Source organism: Bubalus kerabau, chromosome 7 (assembly GCF_029407905.1).
Source record: "Bubalus kerabau isolate K-KA32 ecotype Philippines breed swamp buffalo chromosome 7, PCC_UOA_SB_1v2, whole genome shotgun sequence".
NCBI lineage: Eukaryota > Metazoa > Chordata > Mammalia > Artiodactyla > Bovidae > Bubalus > Bubalus kerabau.
Genome location: NC_073630.1, coordinates 42233815 through 42255756, shown reverse-complemented (window position 1 = coordinate 42255756; position 21942 = coordinate 42233815). Strand labels below are relative to the sequence as shown.

General features: G+C 41.0%; 1 pseudogene; it reads left to right on the top strand.

Annotated features, from left to right (window-relative positions):
* Window positions 1-18123: 18123 nt before the first annotated feature.
* Window positions 18124-18963, top strand: LOC129657404 (protein SET-like; annotated as a pseudogene).
* Window positions 18964-21942: the final 2979 nt, after the last annotated feature.

Below are 21942 nucleotides of genomic sequence, written 5' to 3'. Positions count from 1 at the left end.
GATTTTGCCATATGTTAGAATCACCTTGAGTGGATTTTTAAAGCTGCAGATATCAAAGCTGCACCCCAGATCAATTAAAAGTAGACCTGAGAGATATTTCTACACCAGAGAGATATGCAAGAATGAAAAGACTGACAAAACTTGTGGGATTAATTAGAGGTGGAGGGGGACAGAGAGAAGTCAAGAAAGGCACTCAGATTTCAGCTTGAGAAACTGGGAGACACGTGATGTCCAGCAGTCTTCCTCCTGAGTTCAGTTCAGTTCAGTCGCTCAGTTGTGTCCGACTCTTTGCGACCCCATGAATTGCAGCAAGCCAGGCCTCCCTGTCTATCACCAACTCCCGGAGTTCACTCAAACTCATGTCCATCGAGTCAGTGATGCCATCCAGCCATCTCATCCTCTGTTGTCCCCTTTTCATCCTGCCCCCAATCCCTCCCAGCATCAGAGTATCTTCCAATGAGTCAACTCTTTGCATGAGGTGGCCAAAGTACTGGAGTTTCAGCTCTAGCATCATTCCTTCCAAAGAACACCCAGGACTGATCTCCTTTAGAATGGACTGGTTGGATCTCCTTGCAATCCAAGGGACTCTCAAGAGTCTTCTCCAGCACCACAGTTCAAAAGCATCGATCTAATATGCACCACTGGCAGCCGCATTCTCTCATGAAATACACATTCTTTGAGCCCTGCAGGGAGAGGACCTCTGAATATGTATTGATAGGGGGAGTCTTTACAAAGAACTGGAACTCTAAACTAAAAACTGTATTTCCCCAGTATGCAAAAATATTGATATCTATTTCCTGTCAAAACCTTTAACCATCTCCTACATAATCAGCTCAGTTGTGCCAAAGGAGATAGCACCAAATCCTCTTGTAGATCATAAAAGAACTGATCACATAGTATGCTAATCATTTGTACCCTTGTCTGATTCTGCTATCAGATTAGGAGCTCCTTAATGGATACAGTAGGGGTAAAGAATCTGCCTACAATGCAGGAGACCTGGGTTAAATCCCTGGGCTGGGAAGATCTCTTGGAAAAGGGCATGGCAACCCACTCCAGTATTCTTGTCTGGAAAATTCCATGGACAGAGGAACCTGGTAGGCTACAGTCCATGGGGTTACAAAGAGTCAGACATGACTGAGAGACTAACATTTTCACTTTTTCAAAGGATACAGTGTCTTTGTATCTCCAGAGCTCCTAGTAAGTAGTAGATGTTCTTGAATGTGATGTGAATAAAGGCACAAATGGCCAACAAATAGAACACAGTTTACACGAAGGGATAATAAATTCTCTTTGATGTGGCTGCTTCATAAACACACTTCCCCCCAACTAAATTGCTTGTGTTTTCCTTCCTGTCCATGTCTTCTCCTAGAAAGTTTACAAGAAGCCACTGCCAATTAATGCTGAACACATTCATTGGTCCAAGAGGATATTATTTCTGAATAAAATTTAACACACTTTGGCATGAAGCTGTCAATGTCAATCAGCTTAAATCAAACTGAAATGTCAAACCACTTAGCATATGGCTTATCCATATCTAATGTTGGAAGCAAGGGTGACATTCTCCCAAAGAGAAAATAACCCTGGTACACAGGGAGCTGCCGAGTCTTTAAAGGGCCAACCCTCATCTGAAAACACACCAAGTCCTGTACTTACAATTTTCAACACACACCCTTTCATAAGCACGTAAATGCAAGTTATAAGGGGGCAGGGGTGAGTCAGCCCTATTTTTCACATCATTCTCAGAACTACACATTGCCTGGTACAAAGTGAACATGCCACAAACGTTGGCTAAAGGGAGGGATGCGAAGAGAAGAGTTATTTGTCAAAGCAAAAGCATCAGATCTGCCCACCAGCACAGATGCCATTAGCAGTCATATATTGTGGCTGATGTTTGCTTTAAAATGCTGATCCAGCAATCCCACTGCTGGGCATACACACTGAGGAAACCAGAAGGGAAAGAGACACGTGTGCCCCAATGTTCATCGCAGCACTGTTTATAATAGCCAGGACATGGAAGCAACCTAGATGTCCATCAGCAGATGAATGGATAAGAAAGCTGTGGTACATATACACAATGGAGTATTATTCAGCCATTAAAAAGAATACATTTGAATCAGTTCTAATGAGGTGGATGAAACTGGAGCCTATTATACAGAGTGAAGTAAGCCAGAAAGAAAAACACCAATACAGTATACTAATGCATATATATGGAATTTAGAAAGATGGTAAATAACCCTGTGTATGAGACAGCAAAAGAGACACTGATGTATAGAACAGTCTTATGGACTCTGTGGGAGAGGGAGAGGGTGGGAAGATTTGGGAGAATGGCATTGAAACATGTAAAATATCATGTATGAAATGAGTTGCCAGTCCAGGTTCGATGCACGATACTGGATGCTTGGGGCTGGTGCACTGGGACGACCCAGAGGGATGGAATGGGGAGGGAGGAGGGAGGAGGGTTCAGGATGGGGAACACATGTATACCTGTGGTGGATTCATTTTGATATTTGGCAAAACTAATACAGTTATGTAAAGTTTAAAAATAAAATAAAATAAAAAATAAATAAATAAAATAAAATAAAATGCAGTAGGAGTGCTTAAGGGACAGGTCCTGAGTTTTATAGTCAAGAAGGAGACATTCAAGCAATAGTTGGTAAGAAAATTACGAATATTATCTGTGCAAAAGAGATTATCAAAACCAAGATTATCAACCTGCAGGGCTCTCTTGTGAAACCAAACTATATCAGTGATACACTCACATCAGCCCTTGTAGAATATTTGGACTTACAGATAATCCAGTAAATGTCTTCAAAACACTGGATGGTCATAAGTTAAGGAGCCTCCATGCCTGACTTCCAATAGATGATTAATGCTATATAGTTAATCAAAGATAACCAACAATTATTGAGAGTTTACTATACCCCATGCAATATATCATTAAGTTTGAAGTTGTCATTATCTACTCATTGACTCATAATTCACAGAATTATGTTGCTACCAAGTTGCTACTCTCATCATCCCCATTTTACAGATGAGGAAGTTGACTGGGGAAGTTAAGCAACTTGCCCAAAGTCACACAGATCAAAGGTGGTAGAGATAAGAATCATAGGCAAGCAAAATACAGAATCATTCTTTAACAAAATATAAACACAGTTAAGGGCTTCCCTGGTAGCTCAGCTGGTAAAGAATCCACCTGTAATGCAGGACACCCCAGTTCAATTCCTGGGTCAGGAAGATCCCCTGGAGAAGGAATAGGCTACTCCAGTATTCTTGGGCCTCCCTCGTGGTTTAGATGGTAAAGAATCTGCCTGAAATGTGGGAGACCTGGATTCGATCCCTGGGTTGAGAAGATCCCTTGGAGGAGGGCCTGGCAACCCATTCCAGAGAATTCCCATGGACAGAGGAGCCTGACAGGCTGCAGTTTATGGGGTTGCAAAGACTTGGACACAACTGAGTGACTAAGCACAGCACAGCAAACACAGTTAAAACTAATCTAATAAATCTCTAGGCGTGTTTCAAGGGAAACAGTTAAATATTAAGATTTTCTACTAAATGATCTCTTAAAATTGCAAAATTGATCATTCATTAGGAATAAAACCAATCAATGCACTGTCTTTCTTGTGCCTGGCGTTGTTTCAGGGGGACAGGGAATGCAGTGTATTGTATTAGGGAATGCCACTGCTCTCATGGAGCTTACATTCTAGTGGGGGAAAATAGATTATATACATAAAATATAAAGACAGTATTTTCAGATTACGACAAGTGCTATGGAGAAAAGAAAGCAGAATAATATAATAAGAGTGACTTTGTGACTTAAAGTTACTTTAAGTTAGGTGGTTGAGAAATTTTTCTCTGACATAGTGATATCTGGGCTGAGCTCCATGTTGACAGGAAGAAGCAGCCTTTTGAAGATCTAGGAAAAGAGAAATTCAGCATAAGGAACAGCTGATGGTGAAGTGCTGAGCCTGGGGAGAGCCTGGAGCTCAAGGAGCAGAAACAATGCCAGTGTCGGAAGGAAGGAAAGAATAGGAAAGGAAAGGTGGGGAGAGAAGGGAAAAAAGCAAAACCATGGGTGTTTCACAGTAATTGTATCTGATATATAAAGTCATTTGCGGATAATTAATCACTTTGATACCATATATTCCCATCCACTGAATGGAATGTATCTTTATCTATTCCAGGCCTCTTTCAAATCATTCAGTAAATTCTCATGGTTTTCTTTATATACTGCTGCCAAGTCGCTTCAGTCGTGTCCGACTCTGTGCGACCCCATGGACTGCAGCCTACCAGGCTTCTCCATCCATGGGATTCTCCAGGCAAGAACACTGGAGTGGGTTTCCATTTCCTTCTCCAATGCATGAAAGTGGAAAGTGAAAGTGAAGTCACTCAGTTGTGTCTGACTCTTAGCGACTCCATGGACTGCAGCCTACCAGGCTCCTCCATCCATGGGATTTTCCAGGCAAGAGTACTGGAGTGGGTTGCCATTGCCTTCTCCCATCTTTATATACATCCTACCACAATTCTTAACTTTATTCTCATACATTAAATTTTAAATTAATATAAATGGGACTGTGTTTCTTCATATATATATATAAGCAATTATAAGAACAAAATGGCAAACTTGGTGAAAAATTCTTGTTCCCAAATGATATACACCTCTATAGTCATTGAAATTTCCTTTTCTTCTTCAGACAGAGCTGAATAAATACTGACACATTTTTTTTTTCCTTATTAAGTTCCAGTCTGACTACATCGCTTTCTCTTGTGGATATCACTCCCCCACCCCCACCCCTTCCTTCCTCCATCCCACCTTCAGTCCCTCCATTCCTCCTTCCTTCTTTCCATTTACCTATCTTTTTAATGGGCTTCCCAGGTGGCACTAGTGTAAAGAATCCTCCTGTCAATGCAGAAGATATAATAGACAGGGGTTTGGTTCCTGGGTGAGAAAGATCCCCTGGAGAAGGGCATGGCAACCCACTCCAGTATTCTTGTCTGGAGAATCCCATGGACAGAGAAGCCTTGAGAGCTACAGTCCTTAGGGTCACAAAGAGTCGGACACAACTGAAGCAATTTTACATGCATGCATTCAGTTCAGTTCAGTCGCTCAGTCATGTCCAACTCTTTGCGACCCCATGAATCGCAGCATGCCAGGCCTCCCTGTCCATCACCAACTCCCGGAATTCACTCAGACTCACGTCCATCGAGTCAGTGATGCCATCCAGCCATCTCATCCCCTGTCGTTCCCTTCTCCTCCTGCCCCCAATCCCTCCCAGCGTCAGAGTCTTTTCCAATGAGTCAACTCTTCGCATGAGGTGGCCAAAGTACTGGAGTTTCAGCTTTAGCATCATTCCTTCCAAAGAAATCCCAGGGCTGATCTCCTTCAGAATGGACTGGTTGGATCTCCTTGCAGTCCAAGGGACTCTCAAGAGGCTTCTCCAACACCACAGTTCAAAAGCATCAATTCTTCGGTGCTCAGCCTTCTTCACAGTCCAACTCTCACATCCATACATGACCACTGGAAAAACCATAGCCTTGACTAGACAGACCTTTGTTGGCATGCATTAGATTAGATCTATTTAATAAACATTGATTTCAGAATCTGTTATATGTCAAAAACTACACCTGAAACACAGAAATATAACCTTAAGTTGCCTGTGGCCTACTGAGGTCAGATAATCAATAAGGAGTTGAAATGCAGTGTGGTAAGTTATCTGGTAGAATAGAAGTAGCCTGTGATGGGACCACAACAAGGCCCCTCCCCCAGCCTGGGGTGGTTAAAAGACACTTCCAAGAAAGGCTCAGCCTAGAGACAAGCAGGTCTGGGCAGAGACTGTTCAAAGAGCCCGGGACAAATGGGTATATTCATCAGACATGAAACAACCACCCAATCTGGCCAATGTGTACAGGAATAAAATATATTGTTTCAATTATACAAGTAACCACATAAACAAGTTTAGTTTAAAAATCCAATCAAAAACTAGGAACATGGAAATAAAGATTTTAAATATATGTTTCCTTCACCTGAAAATCTTACAGACAATAATTTTTAACCATATGGTTACATAGACTTTCATAATTTTTTTCTAAATGTATATATACATGCCTATTTTACATAATATAAATAACCTGATACATGTTATTCTGCAACTTCTTTTTTCATTGAAAATATCTTGGAATGCTTATGTTGTCTATGAAAGTGAAAGTGAAAGTCACTCAATCGTGTCCAACTCTTTGTGACCACATGGACTGTAGCCTGCCAGGCTCTTCTGCCCATGGAATTCTCCAGGCAAAAATACTGCAGTGGGTAGCCATTCCCTTCTCCAGGGTATCTTCCCAACCCAGGGATCGAACCCAGGTTTCCCACATTGCAGGTGGATTTTTCACCATCTGAGCCACCGGGGAAGCTATTTTTCTATACATATAGATATCATTCTTTTTAATATCTATATGGTATCTATTTTTTCAGAAATGATATGTAGTTACATGTTCATATTAAGAAAAATAATATTAAACCTAAAAAGTGAAAATGGAAGTACCCTAATCCTCCCAGAACTTACCATTCTCATTCTCATTTCCCAGAATTAATTAACCTTTTTTAAAGTCTCCACATACTGTCTTGTAAATGCTGTGGAGTGTGTGTATATGTGTGTGTATGTAAATATTTTCTCCATTCTCTTAAAGTCAAGCTGTTCTCAGGGACTCATCAGTATACAGACACCCTACTTTTGCTATGCTAATCCACCCCTCGGAAGAGCTGGGAGCGAGGTGTGGAGAGGTGGGTTGTGGCACTGGGCTTCCCGGGCGGCACTAGCGGTGAAGAATCTGCCTGCCAGTGCAGGAGACCCAAGAGACATGGGTTCGGTCCCTGGATTGGGAAGATCCCCTGGAGGAAAGCATAGCAGCCCACTCCAGTATTCTTTCCTGGCTGGTAGGCTCAGTCCATGGGGTTGCAAAGAGTTGGACACGACTAAAGCAGCTTAGTACAGCACATGGCTATTCACCACAATAGAGTAGAAGGTTCTATTCAACATGTGGTACAACCTCAGTAAAGACCAGTCAGAAAAGAATTGCATTTTCTGACATGAAACATTCTTTTACTAGGGTAACAGGCTAAAGGAAAACAGAACATGCTCTTATTGCTACTGTTGGAGAGGGAAGGAGAGTTTTCTTTGTAAATTATTCACTCTCTTAAGCCAAGTTATTCAGAACATGCATTTTAAATAAGGCACAGGAAAACCAACAGGATCCATAGGTAGAGCATCTATTTGAATTGCCACCTGCCACAAAGAAACGAATACTGTATCCTCTAGATAAGGACATTCAACTTTACATGCTGCAAGGTTACCAGTGATCCTAGCTCTTGGGTCTGTGATAATTTATAGCAAATGAGGCATGTCTTTGTAGGAATTATTTATTTACTTTGAAGTAAATCTGTGATCTGTGAATGACCCTATTACTTGTTAATAGGAGGAAAGAAGTACTTGTGACTGGAATGAAAGCAAAAGCATGTACCATGTTCAACGCGCAGTTTTCACAATTTCTCCCCAAAAGGTTCATTTCAGGAACATTCACAAGGAGGTAAGCGAAGCAAAACTATCGTCCACACTTGAGAGGTAAAAAAATGGATCCCCTCACACTTAGATACCTGACCTGTCCAATTTTACCTAGAAAGTTCACAAGCAAGCCAGAACACGGGGGGCTTGTCACCCCAGGGGCTCTCAGGGTCATATTCAAATATTTAATCATTATGAAGCTCAGATTAGCATTGCAGTTTATATTTGATAAAGCAAGTTTACAACAAACAATTTCATACAATAACTCAGTTTAAAAAGAGTATTTGAGGTACTATTTACAGCACTTCTTCAGAACAAGAAAGTATAATCTCGGGAAATATAAAAACTTGATTCAGTTCATGCCCCTAAAAAGTGACAGTATTCAAGTGACACTGCTCCTGCTGGAAACGTTCACTTACTCCTATCCATTTTATCACACCACAACACTTAGAATTTCAAAACATTTAAAGCCTGTGTTATTTTATTTCTCCAACTCACGCAATAAGGCAGTAAAGGGATTTTCACCTTTACTTCCCAGAGCAGAAATTAGCGGTTTAAAACTAGCGGTTTAAAACTACAGTCACGCTATTGGGAGAATTAGCAGCTAGTTCCAAAACCAAGGAAATTTATTCTCCCTCTGCAAGACTGAGATAACTGTACTATCTAAATAATCACGGCGGTTTCTCTAGGAAATCAGTACAACTGTAGAAGTCTGTAAGAGCCTATCGCTTTGGTCCTTTATAGGATAAGATTTTACTCTGGGTGAGTAGATTGTGGGTGAGATTTTCTAGATTTAACCACGTGGGGGCAGTATGATCATGGCATTGAAAGGCTTCCAACCTCAGCAGTTCAGGAGCGCGCACGGCCAATTAACGCAGGAAAGCATCCCTTTGTGTCCTCTTTTTTGATTTAGAGATATGCAAAAAAGATAGCAAGCTGTGCTGTCCCTGAATGAAGAGCTCTGCTTCTTCCATCCAGCTTAACTGGAGGGATGTGGGTGCAGGATGAGGAGCAACATTATAGCCTAATGAGCCAATTACTTTGAGTGGCACAAATACACCTAGGGACTTGGAGAAAGGTGCTTCCACAAAGCTGGGAGGATAAAAGAACAGGACTATAATTTTAGGCAAATCACAAGCTTAAATGTGCCCCTGGCCTTAAAATGTCTTTTCTTTTCTTTTCATTGGACTTCCCAACAAAGAAACAGGAAAGAGATGTTTATATTGGCATTGTCCCTTTTCGTTGGTGACTGCAATTTGTACAAGTCACGTTTATCCTAGCAATAAATCTACAATGCAACCAGCTTGAAAACGCATGCATTCAAAATATTTAATCCTGTTACTTTTACCTACAATTTTATTATGGAGGAAACTAGCTCTCCCCCTTCCATATATATGAGCTTTTTTTTTTTTTTTCCTGCTATACTAAAAGGACTATCTCACTTTATCCTTACAGCACGTCTATATAGTAGCTGTCCTTATTTACATTCTACAGATAGGGAAAGCAAAGTCAAGAAACATTAACTGAACTGACTCAAGTTCACACCCAGAGAAAATAGGCAGGACCTGTTCTATTTGATATACAAACCCACAATTTGTCTTCTCCGCATACTTACTTCAAACTCTGAAACATTTCTCCCTCTCTTTTCATTAATCTGTGATTTCTTTCATTTTATTATTATTCAAATTTATGTTTAAATAGGGAAATCTCAAGAGGGAAATAAGAAATAGCTGATAAACTAATGTCCAAATGGGCCTTGATGTTTTAAAGATAAAAAGGAGGGGAAAACAAAAAGGAGGAAAAATATAACATGTTGATCTGATGAGAAAGAATAATCATACACAAAAGCACAAAATGAAACGTAAAAAATTTTCTATGACCTACACACATACCTCTCTCTACAAATATTACCACAATACTAATAATAAATAATTTGAAATACAAGTATAATATATAATGGTGTATGTAAGAAGCTGCACTTATAAAGTATCAGCTATTAACCAGGCACAGTTTGTAGCACTTTAAAAGTATTAAATCAATTAAATCACTTAATGTGTATGAAAAGCCATATATTAATTTTTATTAATATTAAAGGATCTTACTCTTCATAATATTTTGAACTTCTCCTATTTGTCCTATTTTTTTCCTTTAAACATGTATTTTGGAGATCATTCCATACCCATGCAGGATGATCTTTTTTGTTTTTTACTATTTTAGATTATTCAATAGCAAAGATGAATCACAATTAACAGATACTGGTGGTAATCTCTGCTCCCAATGATCTTAAATAAGAAACTGGATGGTTAGCGTTCTTTTAATTTAGAAGTCCCATTTTAGCAACAACAATAAGACACTGAATATGATTAAAGGATGGTTAGGTTAGAAAGGAACTGATAAATGAAGAGAAAGACTATTTTTATGGTTTAGAGAACTATCAGGAAACAGCATTGCCAGGCACCTTGAGGCCCTAGAAAGCAGCACTGGGCTGGCCAAGGACAGGGGTCACTGACTTCACAGGTCAAATTATCCTGTCCCCTGAGCACATTATCCTGTCAGGAAATTATCCTGTCTCCTGAAAACCTCCTGAAATAAAATGCTTCAGGCCCATGGCAACAGGTTCCAATCAGTCAGTCAGTTCAGTCACTCACTCATGTCCAATTCTTTGCAACCCCATGGACTGCAGCATGCCAGGCTTCCCTGTCCATTAACAACTCCAGGAGCTTAGTCAAACTCATGTCCATCAAGTTGGGGGATGACCAACCATCTCATCCTCTGTCATCCATCCCCTTTTCTCCCTGCCTTCCTTCTTTCCCAGCATCAGGGTCTTTTCAAATGAGTCAGTTCTTCGCATCAAGTGGCCAAAGTATGGAGTTTCAGCTTCAGTACCAGTCCTTTCAATGAATATTCAGGACTGATTTTCTTTAGGATGGACTGGTTTGATATCTTTGCAGTTCAAGGGAGTCTCAAGAGTCTTCCCCAGCACCACAATTCAAAAGCATCAATTCTTCGGCACTCAGTTCTTTTTAGTCCAGCTCTCACATCCATACATGACTACTGGAAAAATCATAGCTTTGACTAGACGGACCATTGTTGGCAAAGTAATGTCTCTGCTTTTTAATATGGTGCCTAGGTTGGTCATAGATTTTTTTTCCAATGAGCAAGCATCTCTTAATTTCATGGCTGCAGTCACCATCTGCTGTGATTTTGGAGCCCCAAAAAATAAAGTCTCTCACTGTTCCTATCAGTATCTTCCAATCAGTATCTTCTAAATCAACTCTCTTTGTGGCACAGTTCAGAGAGCCTTCCACCAGATGCTGTCTATCCCACTGGGTTCTGGAGAACAACCATAAGAATGAGAAGGACTTGGGGCCAAACTCCATTTATTACTCTGGTTCCACTGTTCCTCCCACCCAAGCTGAAGGACTACTAGCATCACTACCAATTCAAACGCTTTATCTGATGGCTTTCAAAAAACCTGAGCTTTCTTCTTTCCTTGCTGCCAAATGTCTACAAGTCATTCCAGGAAGGATCAAAGGTGTGTTTACTACATATTTTGATCTTCATCAAAGAGATCTGCAATTTCCTTCTGTTAGCTGGTTTCTGGGTCTGTGAACTGATGTAGATCTGAAAACTGGATAGTTCAGTTCAGTTACTCAGTTGTGTCCAACTCTTTGCAACCTCAAGGACTGCAGTGTGCCAGGCCTCCCTGTCCATCACCAACTCCCAGAGTCCACCCAAACCCATGTCCATTGAGTCGGTGATGCCATCCAACCATCTCATCCTCTGCCGTGCCCTTCTCCTCCTGCTTTCAATTTTCCCCAGTATCAGGGTCTTTTCAAATGAGTCTGCTCTTCGCATTAGGTGGCCAAAGTATTGACATTTCATCTTCAACATCAGTCCTTCCAATGAATATTCAGGCCTGATCTCCTTTAGGATGGACTGGTTGGATCTCCTTGCGGTCCAAGGGACTCTCAAGAGTCTTCTCCAACATCACAATTCAAAAGCATCAATTCTTTGGCACTCAGCTTTCTTTATAGTCCAACTCTCACACCCATACATGACCACTGGAAAAAACATAGCCTTGACTAAACGGACATTTGTTTGCAAAGTAATGTCTCTGCTTTTTATATGCTGTCTAGGTTGGTCATAACTTTCCTACTAAGGACTAAGTGTCTTTTACTTCCATGGCTGCAGTCACCATCTGCAGTGATTTTGGAGCCCAAAAAATAAAGTCTGACACTGTTTCCACTGTTTCCTCATCTATTTGCCATGAAGTGATGAGGCCAGAGGCCATGATCTTAGTTTTCTGAATGTTGAGCTTTAAGCCAACTTTTTCACTCTCTTTCACTTTCATCAGGAAGTTCTTTAGTTCTTCTTCACTTTCTGCCATAAAGGTGGTGTCATCTGCATATCTGAGGTTATTGATATTTACCCCAGCAATCTTGATTCCAGCTTGTGCTTCTTCCAGCCCAGCGTTTCTCATGACGTACTCTGCATAGAAGTTAAATAAGCAGGGTGAGAATATACAGCCTTGATGTACTCCTTTTCCTATTTGGAACCAGTCTGTTGTTCCATGTCCAGTTCTAACTGTTGCTTCCTGACCTGCATACACATTTCTCAAGAGGCAGGTCAAGTGGTCTGTTATTCCCATCTCTTTCAGAATTTTCCACAGTTTATTGCGAACCACACAGTCAAAGGCTTTGGCATAGTCAATAAAGCAGAAATAGATGTTTTTTATGAAACTTTCTTACTTCTTCTACAATCCAGCAGATGTTGGCAGTTTGACCTCTGGTTCTTGTGTCTTCTCTAAAATGAGCTTGAACATCTGGAAGTTCACAGTTCACGTATTGCTGAAGCCTGCCTTGGAGAATTTTGAGCATTACTTTACTAGCGTGTGAGATGAGTGCAATTGTGCAGTAGTTTGAGCATTCTTTGGCATTGCCTTTCTAAGGGGAATTAAAACTGACCTTTTCCAGTCCTGTGGCCAGTGTTGAATTTTGCAAATTTGCTGGCATATTGAGTGCTGCACTTTCACAGCATCATCTTTCAGGATTTGAAATAGCTCTACTGGGATTTCATCACCTCCACTAACTTTGCTCGTAGTCATGCTTCCTAAGGCCCACTTGACTTCGCATTCCAGGATGTCTGGCTCTAGGTGAGTGATCACACCATTATGATTATCTTAGTCATGAAGATCTTTTTTGTACAGTTCTTCTGTGTATTCTTGCCACTGGATAAGGGGCCAAGGTGTCCCACTGTGATAACTGGTGTCAGCCTTCTGCCTACCAACTTTCAATCTTCTCTTTTCTTCTCTTCCCCTTCCTTCCCCTTCCTCCTCCTCTCCCTGTCTCTCTCTCTCTCTGTCTCCTTCTATGTCCCTTTCTCTACCTCTCTTTCTGCCCTTCCCCATAGAACATAATAATTTAACAGTTATCACCCTATCCTTATTGGACAAAGCACCCCAGTTGCCACTCTGGACATGATGCCCATTATGATCATTATTTCTGTTTTGCAACTGGCATTTCTATGCTACAGTGTGGCTTCTGCCATTCCCCAAATCCACCATCCATATGTGGGAGCCCTCAGTTTTGTGTCCGCATTTCCCACCATAAAACCAAGTCGATATAAGACAGCAACCACTGAGCTATTGAAAAAGCTGGTGTACTTCTTACCAGTGCATTCTCTACACACTTAGTGAAGATTGTGTTCCCTGGGCTCTCCTGGTACCCACAGGCAGGTGTAGCACTCTCGGTGTCTTACACAATAAAGCCATTCAAACCTTTCCCCTACTCACACCAGAGAAGTTCTGCCACCAGCACCCCATTCACTGTAGTTCACTTTTATATTTAAGCTTCAAGGTGCCCATCCTGAAAATTCAGATATCTTTTCCAGAACATGAAAGCAGAGTCATGAGAAAGTGCCCTGACAAAATTTCTCTCCTAGCAAGCCTCATAATCTACTCTGCCTGCTCCAATACCCTCTAATTCCATTCTCACAAATGCTTCCCTAGTTATTAACGGTACATATTAGTCAACTTCTGGGGCTTCCCTGGTGGCTCAGATGGTAAAGAATCTGCTTGCAATGCAGGAGACCTGGGTTCAATCCCTTGGTTGGGAAGATCCCCTGGAGGAGAGCATGGCAATGACAGAGTCAATTCCTAAGCAGCCTGATAAGAAGTCCAGGGCCCCTGAGGAGAGAGGGGTCTGGGGCTCTGAAGGATGAGATAGGGGTCTGGAATTCTCAAGGAGGAGGAAAAAACAAACTTTTTTTTCTACATTTCTTAGTCTTAAAACATTTTTTTCTTTAATCCCAGAACTGATGATTACACAACAAACTCAGTTTAAACTCTGTACTAAGGATACTTCCCTGGTGGCTCAGACAGTAAAGCGTCTGCCTACAATGCTGGAGACGTGGGTTCAATCCCTGGGTCCAGAAGATCTCCTGGAGAAGGAAATGGTAACCCACTCCAGTATTCTTACCTGGAAAATCCCATGGACCAAGAAGCCTGATAGGCTACAGGCCATGGGGTAGCAAAGTCTCAGACACGACTGAGCGACTTCACTTTCACTTTAAGTATTATATAACAACAATGTATCCTGCTTGAGGACAGTTTCTCCTTCCTGAAAACCTGACTAATCCTGTTGTCTTAAAATGTATATTATGGGAGTGGGTTTGGTAAAATCTTTCTATTGTTAAATTTTAATCCAGTCATCTTAAAATGTAAATTGTGGGAGAAGGTTTAGTAAGATCTTTACAACCTTGAGACATTCTTTTGATTTATTGTAATAACCAATTTTAGAAGTATATAACTCCCTTTCTAAGACTATCGAGGGTGGCACTCTCCGTCCCCCTTCTGATATGTGTCAGAAGCTTTCTATGTCCCTTTTCTTACTTTAAGAAAACTCTGCTACACAAAAGCTCTTGAGTGATCAAGCCTGGTGCCTGGTCCCGAAGCTAAATCTTCAGAGATCATGAATCCCACATCGTTCACCGTAAGCTATCAGCAACCTACTCCAGTATTCTTGTGTGGAGAATCCCTGTGGATGGAAGAGCTGGCCAGATACAGTCCATAAGGCTGCAAAGAGTCAGACACGACTGAGCAACTAAGCACAGCACAGTCAACCTCTGAGATTCCTTGGGGGTATAAGCTATATTTTCTTGAGGTCCAAATAGTACTTCCCTATTCCAACAGTGACTGCTAAGATCTGATCACAGATATTGGTCTAGATGAAGTGAAGATTAGTGGATGTAGAGCTTGAGGAGAATAGGAAAGCATTATTAAGGCCTTTCATGGCACAGCATCAGGTGGTCTCCAGGAAAGAGAGGCTACTTTCCTCTGGCAAAAGGAAGAGGGGTGCTTCTTCCTTGGTGGGACATTCAAGGGAAGGTGAGGTTCAAGGTCCTCAGGCTTCTTAACCACAAATTCAGTTTTCAGGCTCTTCCTGCTTTTCTGTAAGGTCCTAACAAAGAAGGTACGTCCTGGCTGTGCACTTGGTTTGTTCTGCAGCTGTGTTCCCTAGCCTCCTGCACAGTCTGATGCAGGCTTGTAACAGATCACACTGCTGTCCACAGCAGCCACAGAACCCCTCTGACTCTCACAGACTGTCAAGCTGGCAGTTTACGTCTCTGTCTATTGTTTTCTTTTGCCAAGGACTGCAATGCAGTTAATCCACTGAAATATCTTCATAACTATAATTTTCCCCAAACTGTTTACTCAGCAGAGCCTTTCCATAAAATAGTGTTCCACCTACTCCTTTCACCTCCCAATTAATTGTAGGTGAAAACATTAGTAATTATAATGCCACTGCATGCCAGGGGCTATTACCCTACTAATTACTGATACTATGGATCCCTCGTTGCCATCAGATCACAAGAAACCCAACTCCAAATCAGATTCTTAATGTCTGCTTTCCAGGGCTTCTCCTGATCCCAACTGGCAAAGCGTAGAGTTCCCACAAAGCATAATTTCAACTATTTTTGACAAGAAGTTAGGTAGCACAGGAAAGATATTTAAACAAATAATGACAAGATAACAGAATAAATTCTAAAATAAAGATATGAATATTATTTACTCTGAAACCCATCTGAGAAGGTGGGTGATTATACTTGCAAAGTCAGGTATGTCTTCACGGAGAACTAAGGTAACAAAACTCATCCATCATTCATTATGTGTCAGGATCTATGCAAAGCCCTTTATATTTAATACTTTAAATAACCCTATGTTGCAGACAGTTCTGCTGGCTCCATTTTAAAAATGAGAACACTGACTAAAGCTTAGTGAATTCCCACAGATGCTAAGTGGCAGAACCTGGGGTCATGCTTTTGAACACTGTGCTAAGCTTTTTTTCTGGAAGACTTGATGCTGACCTGGTTTTTGATAAGGTGCTTTTTATCAATTATAGAAGGAGAAAGTACTGTGGGCAAAAAGGAGAGGAGATGCCAAGTCAAAGAGATATGAAAAGACTGCCATATTTTAGGATAATAAGAAATTCAGTATGAACTGGGAGCCATTTAAAGGGTATCTTAGTTTGTTTGGGCTGCAATACCAAAATATTACAAGACTTATAAAGAACAGAAATTTATTTCTCACATTTCTACAGACTGAGAAGTCCAAGTTCAAGGCAGCAAAAGATTCCTTGTTTAGTGGGGTCTATCCCAGGTGGCACTAGTGGTAAAGAACCCACCAGTTCAGGAGACATAAGAGACACAGATTGGATCCCTGGGTTGGGAAGATCCCCTGGAGGAGGGCATGGCAACCCACTCCAGTATTCTTGCCTGAAGAATCCCATGGACAAAAGAGCCTGGTGGACTGCAGTCCATAGGGTCACAAAGAGTCAAACACAACTGAAGTGACTTACCACAGCACACACATCTTCCTGGTTCATAGAATGCTGACTTCTGGCTATTTCATCACATGGTAGAAGAGCCACGGTAGTTCTCTGGGGTTTCTTGTGTGGGCACTAATCTCATTCATGAGGGCTCTACCCTGATAACTTATTCATCTCTCAGAAACCTCACTTCTTAACACTGTCACACTGGAGAATAAGTTTAAACATGTGAATTTGGGGAAAACACCAATGCTCAGTCTATAGCAGAGGATGAACAAGAGTGAAGAACAGGAAAGAGAATTTAGACTGTACAACCAATTGGTGGGTTTTACAACAGGATGCCATGAAACTCTGAAAATGAATTATGGCCTGGATACCAGCAAAGGGGCCAGAACTTGTGCTGTTCCATTGATGCTACCTTACTCTTTTGCTCTCTGAATCTAAATGCCAGATACCATATTTGTATCTATATGACTTTGGATGAATCTCTCAATCTCACTATCCTGTTTCTCTAGGTATAATATGAGGAAGATAATAGCTACCACCTACCTTGTCAGATTGTTAAAAATATTCAGTGAAATAATGTGAGCGTAGTATTCAACTCAACATCCACATTTAACAGAGTAAAAATTCAACTATAAGCTCTTGTCCAGAGAGAGAAATATTAAAAAAGCAAGAGAAGGGAATAACAGTTCAACATTATGTGAAATTCCACTTTCAATAACTGGTATTTATTCCTAGGTGAGAAAGGAGGTGTGAATCTGCCGTTCCCATATTTAGCCTTAGTTCCCCCTCCGCCTCTCAGAGTGTGAGCATCTCACAGACCAGAAATCTTTTGTGTTTAAAGCTATGGCTTAGCACAGTGAATGATACAGTATGCATTCAGTGACGGTTCACTAAATGCTTGTTCATATCCTTGGTATTATTCTTCTCTACTCTCTCCATCTTCCTAGATGTCTTCAACCTATGTCACTGGTTTATTTGTCAAAGTTTCTCTCTTTGAGAAATAGCTGTGTCCTGTGTTGGGGACTTGGCCTACCCTGGTCTGCAAGGAAGTTGCTGGGAAGAAGTGATTTCTTTCAGGATTATCTAGAAGCAGCTACTCTTTTAGAATTGGCTATTCAAACCAGAATCTGTTCCTGAGTTCTTGCCTAATTCCCACAAACATTTCACCTAGAACTGATGTCTATCTATTGCCCTACCAGCCCCAGAAGGAAAGAGGATAAATAAGAGCATATTACTCTCAACTCCTCTTACCCTTTATTTAAGCCCCATCTCATGTCCCAACCTGGGACTAATCTTTTCCCACAACCCTGCCAGGGACAATATCCTTTCCTATCCTGGGAAAATCCATCTCCACCCACAAGGTATGATCTGGTCCCAGGCTCCTGGCAGTCATCATGATCTGACAGCTCATTCCTAAAATGCTTGTTTATTTAGAGTTAGTCAGCCCTGTATACAAGAAATAGTTTGCCAAAGTGGGCCTGCCAAAATGGTGCTGTGCTGGTCCAAGCTGATCTCAACTCCTGCTCCCAGCCCATCCTCCTGTGCTGGGTGAGGATAATATTAAGCCACCTTAATGTGTGGTCTGTCTTCCACTTTCCATCTCCTGGAAGCAAATGCTTAGGCGAAAAAACAAAAATGCTAACATTTTCCTGAAACAAAAGATAATGTTTAGAGTTCTCTGAGCTCACAGTACCTCTCTCTTCCCCTGGGAGGATTCTTGGCTTTTTTTCCCCAGCATGGCCCCTAAACACCAGTCTTCACTTACACCTCAATCAAAGAAACCAAAGAAAGCAAGGCTGACTCCTGCCTCCAGGCCAGGCAAGGCCTCTGGTTCTTCAAACTTGCCAAAGGAAGGAAAAGAACAGCAAGAAGCAACTGTACATATTGATGAAGTACAGAATGAAATAGACAGACTTAATGAACAAGCCAGTGAGATTTTGAAAGTAGAATAGAAATATAACAAACTCTGCCAACCATTTTTTCAGAAGAGGTTGGACTTGATTGCCAAAATCCCAGATTTGGGGGTAACAACAATTTTTAACCATCCACAAGTGTCTGCATTGCTTGAGGAGGAGGATGAAGCAGTGCTGCATTATTTGACAAGAGTTGAAGTGATAGAATTTGAAGACATTAAATCAGGTTACAGAATAGATTTTAATTTTGATGAAAACCCCTTCTTCGAAAATAAAATTCTCTTCAAAGAATTTCATCTGAATGAGAGTGGTGAACCATCTTCAAAGTCCACTGAAATCAAATGGAAATCTGGAAAGGATTTGATGAAATAATCAAGTCAAACACAGAATAAAGCCAGCAGGAATAGACAGCACGAGGAACAAGGAAGCTTCTTCACCTGATTCACTGATCATTCTGATTCAGGTACAGATGAGTTAGGAGAGGTCATCAAAGATGATATTTGGCCAAACGCACTACAGTACTACTTGGTTCCTGATATGGATGATGAGGAAGGGGAAAGAGAAGAAGATGGCAACGATGATGAAGAGGAAGAAGGATTGGAAGATATTGATGAAGAAGGGGATAGGGATGAAGGTGAAGAAGATGAAGATGATGATGACTAATGGAATGCTGATGGATTCCAACCATTTTAATTTTCTCCAGTCCCTGGGAGCAAGTTGCAGTCTTTTTTTCTCCTCTTGTACTCAATCGCCCTTGAGCACAAGGGCGATTTTTGAGGTCTCTTTTCTCCTTTATACCATGGTTCACAACTTATTTTTGGGGAAAATACCTTGAGTAGAATTCAGTGGGAAAAGAATCTCTACGCTTTCAGTTCCAAATTCACTCTTATCGCTTCCTGTTTCAAAAAAAACTTTATGGAATCAACATCACCATGCTCTGTGGGAAAAAAGAAAAAGCTTCCACTCCCTGAGCTGTACTGGAAGCTGGAGGGTGCTAGGCCCCTGTGTAGTAGTGCATAGCATTCTAGATATTTTCCTCCTTTCTCTGTATATTGGGGTCAGAGATTACACTGTGTCTCTATGTGAATATGGACAGTTAGCATTTACCAACATGTATTTGTCCACTTTCTCTTGTTTAAAAAAAGAAAAAAAAAAACTTTTAAAAAATGGGGTTATAGAAGGTCAGCAAAGGGTAGGTTTGAGGTGTTTGGGTGGGTTAAGTGGGCATTTTGACAACATGGCTTCTCCTTTGGCATGTTTAATGGACATCCTTGCAATTTAAGGTGACATTTTAAAATAAAATTCTCTCCTAAGTGAAGAGGAACTAAAAAGCCTCTTGATGAAAGTGAAAGAGGAGAGTGAAAAAGTTGGCTTAAAGCTCAACATTCAGAAAATGAAGATCATGGCATCTGGTCCCATCACTTCATGGGAAATAGATGGGGAAACAGTGGAAACAGTGTCACACTTTATTTTTTGGGCTCCAAAATCACTGCAGATGGTGACTTCAGCCATAAAATTAAAAGACACTTATTCCTTGGAAGGAAAGCTATGGCCAACCTAGATAGCATATTGAAAAGCAGAGACATTACTTTGCCAACGAAGGTCTGTCTAGTCAAGGCTATGGTTTTTCCAGTGGTCATGTATGGATGTGAGAGTTGGACTGTGAAGAAGGCTGAACGCTGAAGAATTGATGCTTCTGAACTGTGGTGTTGGAGAAGACTCCTGAGAGTCCCTTGGACTGAAAGGAGATCCAACCAGTCCATTCTAAAGGAGATCAGCCCTGGGTGTTCTTTGGAAGGAATGATGCTAAAGCTGAAACTCCAGTACTTTGTCCACCTCATGCGAAGAGTTGACTCATTGGAAAAGACTCTGATGCTGGGAGGGTTTGGTGGCAGGAGGAGAAGGGGACGACAGAGGATGAGATGGCTGGATGGCATCACCGACTTGATGGACGTGAGTTTGAGTGAACTCCAGGAGTTTGTGATGGACAGGGAGGCCTGGCATGCTGTGATTCATGGAGTCGCGAGGAGTCGGACATGACTGAGCATCTGAAATGAACTGAACTGAATGATGACTTGAGCCCTGCCACTTGATGGGAGAATCAGCAGAACCTGTAGAAGATCTTATTTGCAATTGACATTCTCTACTGTAATTTTGTTCCTGTTTATTTTCAAATTTTTTTTGTTTCACTAGAAAGGAATGATGAGACTCAGTTTTAAATGTTTAAAGTGTGCATGTTGCTTTGTTATAATAAAACTAAATGCACATACAAAGGAAAAAAAATAATGTTTAGACATAGGAAAATTTAAACCAAAATTTAGAAAAAAGTACTGTGCACAATTTCCAGGCATATCAAACGTATGTCCAATGTAAATTAATAAACAAATGCCTTAATACTGCCATCAGCAGCTTCTGCATTTGGTTAACACCACTGTCAATTGGGTGCTTGCCAAGAATAATGGATATGTGTTTGTCTAAGTCAATAAAAGTGAAAAACTGACCAAAGTCCTCTCTCCCAGGAAAAAGAGGACTATGACCTAAAGACAAAAACAAGTCTTCATGCTAAAAGTAAAATTTCCAAATACACAGCTTAGTACAGATCTCACTTTTTTTAAAAAACATTGTAACTATTATGTTATCACCTCGCTGCATGCCATCCTTCCAGCATATACACCAAGCACAAAAGCGTTTTTGTTCTTTTTTTATTTTCAGAGTCAAATGAAATAAAAATTTGTCATCGCCATTCCTAATTCATTTAAGAGTTTGATCCTATGAGATAGTTTGAATATGTAATTTGTTGCATTAAAGTTCAGGTTACAAGCCCAAAAGTGGGTTAAAAGCCAGTTCACATTGCCAAGTATCCCTATTGGAAAAGTTAGCAGTCTAGTGGAATGGGTCAGTTCACCCTCAATACCCATTGAAATGTACAAGGATTTTTAGTGCAGAGAATTTTGTGGATATTTGTATGGCAGAGAAAAACAATAAAAGAAAGCTAATCCAGCCCCTTTTCGTGAGATTTAAACAGCAAAGTTTCAACTAAAATCATGATCTTATTCCAGTGACCTTTTTATTTAGTCTACACAGCTCACATTTTATAACATTTGAAAGAGTTGAGACAAGTGCTATGCACATTTAATTTTTTGTTGGAAGACTGGAATCTCTGAATATTAGAGCTGACAACACACACACACACACACTAACCTATCATCTTCCCCACCATGCTCACTTTATGGTCTGGCAATTGCTAGGAATACATGTTGGTGCTGGGGGAAATGAATGAATTTGAAGCACAGGGTTGCCAAATACAAGTCAAGCACCTCAACTTACTGGCTTGGTGATGCTGGTTGAGTTACTTCTCCTCTCTGGATTTCATTTTACTGGCCCTAAGATAGAAATGATAATAACAGTTACCTCGTGGAAATATAGGGCTTCCCAGGTGGTCCTAGTGGTAAAGAATCCACCTGCCAATGCAGGAGACATAAGAGATGTGGGTTCAATAAATGGATCAGGAAGATGCCCTGGAGGAGGGCATGGCAGCCCACTCCAATATTCTTGCCTGGAGACCCCATGGATAGAGGAACCTGGCAGGCTACAATCCATGGGGTCACAAAGAGTCAGACATGACTGAAGCAGCAGCAGCAT